Genomic DNA, 9,055 nt, shown 5'->3' on the forward strand with positions numbered 1-9,055 from the left:
ACTTCTTTTAATTAATAAAAAAAAAATGTTTTCAGATAACCTCGATCCTTTGCGCCATAAAACTTCAACCATCCAAAATAATGCATGTATATCATAACAGTAGACGACCTATTTGAACACAATACTCGGTATCAAAATGACAAACAGGTTACTTGAACTTAGTGTACTAGTTACCATAACATTAAAGAAAGTAAATTTAATACCTTAACGACAGACAGTCCACTTGAAAATACTGAAGTATAAGTGACACCTTAGCGACAAACAGCCCAATTCAAAATACTGAAAGTACACGTGACATCTTAACGACAGACAGCCCACTTCAAAATACTGCAATACATGTGACACCACCACAACAACAGCAATCAGCTTAATGGGAAATGTTACATTAATACCGGTCACAACAGCTGTGTTAAATTGAATGTCTTTGAGGTCCTGGAAGCTCCGTAGACACTTCGTCATTTGCTTCCATTACCAATACCCTTTTGCAGCAGTTTCTTAGTATTTTCGGTACATTATATTAGTTCCTCTGGTAGGTGAGCAATACCATATTTTATGGTATATAAGACGAGACTTTGAAGCTTTAGTATAAATTTCAGACCGTGACTTTTTGCGTAGACGTGCGCAAAACTTTTGATCAAAATTGAAAGGTTTTTGTTGAATTACTTTGCACACGTGGCTTCATATTTAGATTAAATTTGACATCTCAGTGTAGGTTGTAGAGTTCTATCAGTGTTCCAAATTTGAAAAAAATTATAAAAGTTAAGTATGTTTTTCTATCAAATAAAGTTTTTGTACTTTCGATGCTAAGAAAAAAAAAATGAAGAAATTCAATCAAAATTGGAGATTTTACATCTCGTGTATTTCTTAACGGATTACCTTGATATTTGGTATGTAAAGTAAGGGTCCAGTGTAGCACATCCACTGAAATTATGCGGTAGGTTGGATTATCACAGCCCGAGCTACAGAAAGTGGAAAATTGCTAAACGATCATTCTTGTTAACACATAGTGTGTTCTGCAAGTTGTCTTGGCCGCATAGTACATTACCGTTTGTCTTGATTCTCGACTCCACATCAACTTATTCGTCGAAAATTACGGTAAGTTTACGTATCCGCAACTCTAGAATCCGGGGTTCGAGTCCCTACGATGGACAGTGCAGTTAGCCCATTCTATAGCTTTGACTAAGAAAACAACAGCAGCATTATATTAGTGATAGTTTTCCCCGCCACAACCAGTTGTACTAGATTTTGTTTTAACACTTAAGTGCACTGTCCCCACCTTCCCCCAAGTAAATAAGTAAAGGCTTCAATAATGTAAAATGGCATGTGTTGTATTATTAATTAAATAACGAACTGATTAACCTTTTGATTTTGTGTAATAGCTACTCACACTCACTTGTAATTTATATTTTAACTTTATTGTGGGAATGGTTTTCTTCCTCTCCACGAGGACAGATAACTTGTGGATGGGAGGCTGTGTTCTAAATAGTCAATAATGCAGTCAGGGTTAATAAAAAATTCCATGAATTGCTAATATAATAATGTTTTGGTATCTGTTATTTTCTATTCACCTTGCCCTGTAACAGCCTATTATCACTGGCCAGCGAGTTATCCCGTACATCTGGGCTTCAGTCCCCTCACGTCCGGCTATCTCCTTGTCCCTGGGACGAACCGCCAGTGGTCTTCAGGTATTACTATTATTATTATTTTGAAGGTATGATATATGCAGGTAAATACTTGTATTGTGGGGTGGAGGAATAAAAGGTGTTCAGACAATAAGCTCGTTTAAATTACTAGGATAACTTATCGAAACATCAATTAATTACGTTTTAGTCGTTTTGAACCATATTTTTCAAATTCAAGTTCAAGTATTAGTTTTTAAATTGAACAATTTCATATGTAATTTGAATCTATATTTTCACGAGATGTTTTCTTAAATCGATTAGGCCTAACCAGTTGACCTACAAACAAGAACTTAGAATAAAATATTTATAACAACACAGGTTTTTAGAATTTTATTTGAATTCGTAAGTTGGTGTGATTTTTGACATGGATTGGAAATCAAAGTGTTGATGCTAAAGTCTTCTAAACTGCTTATATATATAATACCTTGGTTATTGAACTGGGATTTATGTAAATATGCTAACATCGTTAAATGAAGCTAAAATCCGATAATATAATTTTTTATTATGATCTCTGTATAGAAGTTTTATAACTTGAAAATATGACAGACATTATTTTGTACGAGGATCTTTAAATAGTCTTCAAGTCAGATAATCAAAAATATATTCATGAGTAAGTATTATAAAATGACCCCTTAGAAATGTTTACGACTGTCACGAAAATAAACTTCCCTCCTTGTTACGGAGCCTGGCATAGCCAGGTGGTTAGGGCACTTGACTCGCAATCTGGGGAGTTATAATGTTACGGTCAATCTCACTATTCGTTGGTAAAAGAGCAGCCCAAGAGTTGGCGATGAGTGGTGATGGCTAGCTGCCTTTTCCCTAGTCTTTCACTGCTAAATTAGGGACGGCTAGCGCTGATAGCCCTCGTGTAGCTTTGCGTGAAATTCAAAACAAAGCAAACTCCTCGTTACGAAATTTAAGATTGTCCCCTTTAGTGAAAACCCGTACTCACACAAATCGTTAATTTGTTTTGTTTTTTGTAAGTCCCCTGTTTGTACAGAGTACCAACCTACCTTTGTTTAAGAAATTTCTGATAGCAAAATTTCTACCTGTGCGTTTGGCAAGCTCACAGTAAAATTAAAATACAATTTTAAATGAAAACCCGCACTTTATTTTTAAAATTTAAGCTTGAGGAATCCGTATAGATGTAATTGTATGGTGTGTGTGACCGCCATAGCTCCAAGAGGAAAGAATCGAAAAACCTGAAATTTTGCATCCATACTAAGTGGATCCTCAGGGTGTGCACCTGGGTATTATTACTTATCTTATCCACGTGCGTATGCGCGTGTACATCTTTTTAATGAGGGAAGCTAGTGAAAAACAACATAGGAAAGAAGTGGTTTCTTACATAACAACTTCTAATATATATAGAAAAGCCAGTGCGTTTTTGTAACAATGCGTTCCAACAATGGCTTTTATGTCATGCTGCTTAGAAACAAAAGTATATAGGTTATACTTTTGTACTAAAATGGGTTCAGAATACCCACACTATCAAACTGATAACCTGAGCGAAACTGTGTACTTTCGCTAGAATATACATATAAATATAAATTTGTAAGTAAAATAGAAATATTTTCATCAATTTCAGCAATTCAATTTGAGAATCATATAGTTCATGACTGAAACATTATGAAATAAACTACTCTTTAGTGTTCTTTTTTTTATTTGCCAAATGTTTCCGTTGAAACAAAATATGCTCAGGTTTGTGCTCTCCTGTCTTGATATTAAAGCCAGACTTGGCAGGTGTTTAAATAGGCCAACTTCTGGTTCACGTACACGTTCTGTATTTATGTAAAATTATCTTTAAACCGTTAACTAGTTGATATTAAGCCGGTGGTTGCTTTGAAGTTACATAATTTTATTTAATGTGAGTCAGCAATGTATAACCTACTGAGTTCGGTGTGGAGACATGATTCGCGACGAAACCGTTTTATAAAGCGTAAGTTCCAAGAAGAACGCGTGCTTATTTCCACGTATTCGTAAAACGTATCTCTGTGTGTATTCATATATAGATATAAGCGTGAAATCGAAGTAACAGTTCACAATGAGAAAAAGCAATGGCAACGAATACCAAAAGTTGCAACTTATAACTGATACAATATACAATACAAATAGTGAAGATGGAAAGTTGAAAGTGTGTAACTAATTATAAATGCATGGTTGTCTAAGTATACGCAAAATTCTACCTATAATGTGCGTTTTAACATTTTTAATTATTGTATTTTAAAACGCATCAAATGCTCGTGCCCAGATTTGAATTGATATTACAATACAAATGAGGTTAATTGTTTTATAACAGATTAAAACATTATGTAAGGTTAGTCCTGTAACTATTTTGTTATTTGACGTTTCCGGAAAATCGTCGTTTTACTGTAAATAGTTTTTTAGAATTTGTATCCGTTTTTTTTAATTGTATTTTTTTCATTTTAGAGCTGTTTTCTCAGCTGTCACATATTTTGATTCCTTAAACGATACCGGCTTCGATCCCTGCGGCGAATACAGCGCAGTTAGATCATTGGCAACAAACATGCTTTTTTGAACCTAGGAGGAATCTTTTCCTCTTGACATTTCGATGGTTACCCCTTGTGGTTGCTAATTAGTAAAATACCTAAGTCCATCTGAAATGCCTCACAGTGGCACAGCGGTATGTCTATGGACTTATACTGCTAGAAACTGGGTTTCGATACCCGTGGTGGGCAGAACTTCTTTGTAACTTTGTGCTTCATAATAAATAATAACCATTTGAAATAATCGGGCAACAGCTTGATGCCGAAACTAACCTTTTCAGGTTCAGTATCTATATTAGAAACTGGGATTCGATATCCGTGGTGGGCAGAACTTTTTTGTAATTTTGTGCTTTATAACAAATAACAACCATTTGAAATAATCGAGCGACAGCTTGATGCCGAAACGAACCTTTTCAGGTTCAATATCTATATTATGTTAACATATAGAATCACACAGAGTGTTTCCCCCAAGAGTTTCCGTTTCGTAAATACCATTACCTTTCTTTAAAGTTGTTGGAACCCAAAGAATCAACGTTCACAAGCTGCTTTTCTTTTAATCTGTCAGTTCAAAATGAGGGATGATTAGCGCAAATAGTTTTTTTTTTTTTGTAGGTTTTCGTGATTATTGAAAACAAAACAAATGATAAGAGCACGGAACCCTATTTAATGCCCAAACGTTCAAAAAAAAAACAAGTGTATTTTCCAAATACTCTATAAAACTATCAGAAGAATAATTTGCTTTAATTTTTTGTCTCGTACTGAGTAATTAAGGTCACGTTCAAATGTGTCACGCCCTCAGCCAATCTCGGATAATGTGATCAAGATGGAGAGTCGGTTGTATAATACAAGCACGTTCGTTTATCCGTTATGTGGAGGGAAAAGAAGATAAAAAGAAAGAATGTAATCAGATAAATCTTTCAAAGAAAAGGAGCCGCTAGCTTTTATTTGAGTTCTAAGATAACTTTACAAAATAATGTGCGTATAGTTTCAGGACGTGGATTGGTATAGTAAAAAATAATGGGTGAACAGTTTCTTAAGACTTAGTTTTTTCTCTTGTGTCATTACTGCATCGTTGTAATTGGTTGTATACTATGAACTTTCTTTTTTGAAAGAGTTATAGAGCGCAGCTTGGGCCTGAGGTAGAGATCTGGATTTTAGAACTGGCGAGACAGTTCGGATACGTACAATAACTCCAAATATTCTGTGAGTGTGTTATAAGAGCGACACTCAATCCCTCAGGGTAGATGGTTGGGTACTGCTGACTGGTTGCCTTCCCTCCGGTTCAAAATTTGGGACGACAGCAGATAACCTTATTAGCTTTGTCGTAAATACAAATACAAAAGAGTTACGGAAAAGTATTGGTTACTAAACTTAAGACAAGATATCCTCAGAAATAATCTTTCATACTCCAACAACAATCTTGAAGATTAATCAGGGTCAAAGTTGAAGTGAGAAATTGGTATTCTTCTCAACACGTAACAAAATCAAAACATTAGAAGGATGTAAGCTTATACAGAGCATATGGAACGCATAATTTCCGTTTCACCCTTACGAGGATAAAACAGAAGTATACAGTTGCAATTAACTATTAAATATGATGCAATTGATGCTCGTATTAAAAATATCTTAGTGGCGTGTTATTAGAAATTCTGACCTTTTTTTTTGTGACCTTCAAAGTAAAAATGTGATGATTTTGCTAAGTATATTTTTGAAACTTAACGTATTTAAAATAATTTGGGATATTATGAAATTGGAGATTTTAAATCCACAATCTATTCGGTGAATTGGAGAAAGTGAAGTTTCCAATGCATTTGCGTGATTCTTCATCAGTAGGTCTTACTGAAAGTTGCCATCTTTGTAGAAGCAAAGAACTGTCCTGATAAGAATGGCGATATATTTTCTTTTGAGTTTACAAAAGCTGTTAGCTTCTGTTGTATTCAAAGTGTAGCCAGATCCAAACGAAATTTTGGGAATAGCAACTTATCTTTGACTCCACAATATTAGGTTTTATTATTATTATTTCAGTGTGGTCTCAATAATTCGCAAATGTTTCCTGTTAATTTGTACACAAGCAGGTTGTCCACTAAACACCTTAGTTTTAGAATGTACATTTTTATAATTGGGTAGTTTATTTTAACAAAATAAATAAAACCACGGTTCTATCGAGAAGACCCAACATGGTTAGGGCGATCGATTCGCAATCTGCTAACTTAGAGACGGCTAGCGCAGATAGCCTTCGTGTAACTTTGCGCGAAATTCAAAATAAACAAATCTATCGATAAATAATTTACGATACGTTGAAACATGCTAGAAAACTATCACATACTTATTTCTAAGCCAAAAAATAAACAGTATCCGAGCAATTGCTCATGCGTTAAAACTGTTGGAAGCACTCTTATCTGTTTAACTAGCGGGTTGTATTTAAAAGATAAACAAACAAATAACCACTTTCTTTGGATTCTAACTGATAGTTTATCTTTTAATTTTAAGTAGCTAAGACTATCTATCTATAGAGGCACCGACGTTATAAAATGAGGTGATCTATGAATAATGCGTGAATTTTTTTTAATACGCCTAGTCAAAGAACTAAAAACATGCGAATCTTGTAATTAATATTGATTGCCAAAAGGGCCCGGCGTGGCCAGGTGGTTAGGGTGCTCGACTCCCAAGCTATGGGTCGCGGGTTCGAATCCCCGTCACACCAAACATGCTCGCCCTTTCAGCCGTGGGGGCGTTATAATGTGACGGTCAATCCCACTATTCGTTGGTAAAAGAGTAGCCCAAGAGTTGGTGGTGGGTGGTGATGACTAGCTGCCTTCCTTCTAGTCTTACGCTGCTAAATTAGGGACGACTAGCACAGATAGCCCTCGTGAAGCTTTGCGCGAAATCCATAACAAACGATTGCCAAAAGGGAATGCCTGACTTCCAACATGGCGGGGGGGGGGGAAGTATTAGAATGTTGTAACGCGAACATTTCCTGTCGAATTTCTAGCTTAACTGTATAATGAGCATTGACGCGCTACATTACAATATTCCACTGTGTTTGTAACGTTGAATGATTGTTTTTATAGGTTAGTACATTTAAACCTTTTACTAAGTTACTTTCATTATTTACTAGATATCGTTATTATGTGTTTCAGTCATATATTTAATATTCTTCACAAATTGAATTAGCTATTTATCTTGAGTTTTGATAATTTTACAAACTGTCAGTACACTTACTTTTGCTATTTGGCCGATAAACTGGTGACAAGCTTTTGCTGTTTTTAGTTACTTACCTGAAACATTTTTGATATTCTTCGTAAGCCTATTCAGTTGCATAATCTTCATGTAAAATATTTATATTGGACCAGAAATACCATTTTAATCAGGCTTTTTTTTGCAAACGATTTTAAAAAATAATTATACTTCATAGTGTGTGGCAGAAAAATGTTACATTTTATAAGTTCAGATTTGTGATTTTAGGGATACATTTTTTTTGTCATTTCTGAAGACGATTGTTCAATGTGAATATAGAAAAATAAAATACGCAAATGACTTTATTAGAAACCTGCACAGTTGTATTGTGATGTAATATCACTCCCTTTACCAAATATTTTATGAATCTTTCGAAGTGCAATAATACTAATAAATTTATCATCATTATTTCGTCAGTCATTTTGTACAGAAGCAGTGTATAAAGGTGAACAGTTTATAATTAGTGACGTCATGAAACCACTTTCATTATTTAGAAACGATATAGTCTGCAAATTCAAACATTTATACACATCTACATTTCACAGTATCGTCTTGTTTATATTTCCCGCGAACAATGCTTAAGCAAACTCCTGTCATCAGTGTGTATAAAACACCAGTTATTTAATGTGACATATTGCATTAATTTCCCGAACTCGTATAAATAAAGATAACATCTGAATGTTCACTCAGCAGTGGTGTTAAAATAAATTGTACTTTTTTTACTTCCAGCAAGCATACAGACCTTTGTGCATAATCATACATTGCATCATTCTGATATGACCCCTGATGTAAACTGAACCACCTGTGGAAAGCTCTCAGGTTTCACCGTATGTTTTTTGACTGATTAACCAACCTTCTTGATCCCACGCGTTTTTGTTTGAATACATTGAGACCACGTAGTTTCATCATAATTTTACATAGGGGTTAGTTGCTTCAAAAAGATTTGAGAGCTCTTTGATTTTAAATAATATACCTATCACTAGATGTCACTAGGATGTGCCATTTAAAACCAAAATGATATAGTGTTTGAAGCAGATTTTAATCTGACAAATAAGCAACGCTGGAAAGAAAGAAAAAGTTGGTGGGTGCTGTAGTGAAGGTCTAATAAAGAATTCAATAGGATAAATTGTTTGAATTGAAACAAAAAAAATTGGCGTTTTATATTAGATTTTTGTGATTTATAATACTAATGGTAATAATGTATGTGTGTGTGTGTATGTATGTGTATATACATATATATATATATATATATATATATAATTAAGTTACTTATACAATTATTAGTACTGGTATTATTAGTACTGACATTGACATATATAGTTATTATTGTGAATTGCGGAAATCGAAATAAACGCCACGAGTTGGAAATGGATGGTGTTGATTTCCCTATACCACTTCTAAATTAGGGACAGACACCGCAGATAGCCCTCGAGTAGTTTTGCGCGATATTCAAAAAACAGTGTGTGTTTCATCAGGAAAACGTACGTGGAAGGTTTAATTGAATGGGGTATAATTTAAAAGCAATATCATACTTGGAATACTGACAAATATTTTGAAGAATCAAAGTATATACAGCGTGGTCACAAGTAAATAGACACCACCTTTTCAGAAAAAATGAAAATTTTCAGT

General features: G+C 34.4%; 1 protein-coding gene across 1 annotated transcript in view; it reads left to right on the forward strand.

The window, feature by feature from the left end:
* Positions 1-826: 826 nt before the first annotated feature.
* LOC106465572 (protein bunched, class 1/class 3/D/E isoforms-like) overlaps positions 827-9,055 on the forward strand; it is a 40,843-nt gene continuing 32,614 nt past the window's right edge. Inside the window, exon 1 of the transcript XR_002612016.1 lies at positions 827-1,685. The gene's annotated coding sequence lies outside the window, so the exon portion shown is untranslated. The remainder of the gene's footprint in view (positions 1,686-9,055) is intronic.

Source organism: Limulus polyphemus, unplaced genomic scaffold, assembly GCF_000517525.1.
Source record: "Limulus polyphemus unplaced genomic scaffold, Limulus_polyphemus-2.1.2 Scaffold1985, whole genome shotgun sequence".
Lineage (NCBI taxonomy): Eukaryota > Metazoa > Arthropoda > Merostomata > Xiphosura > Limulidae > Limulus > Limulus polyphemus.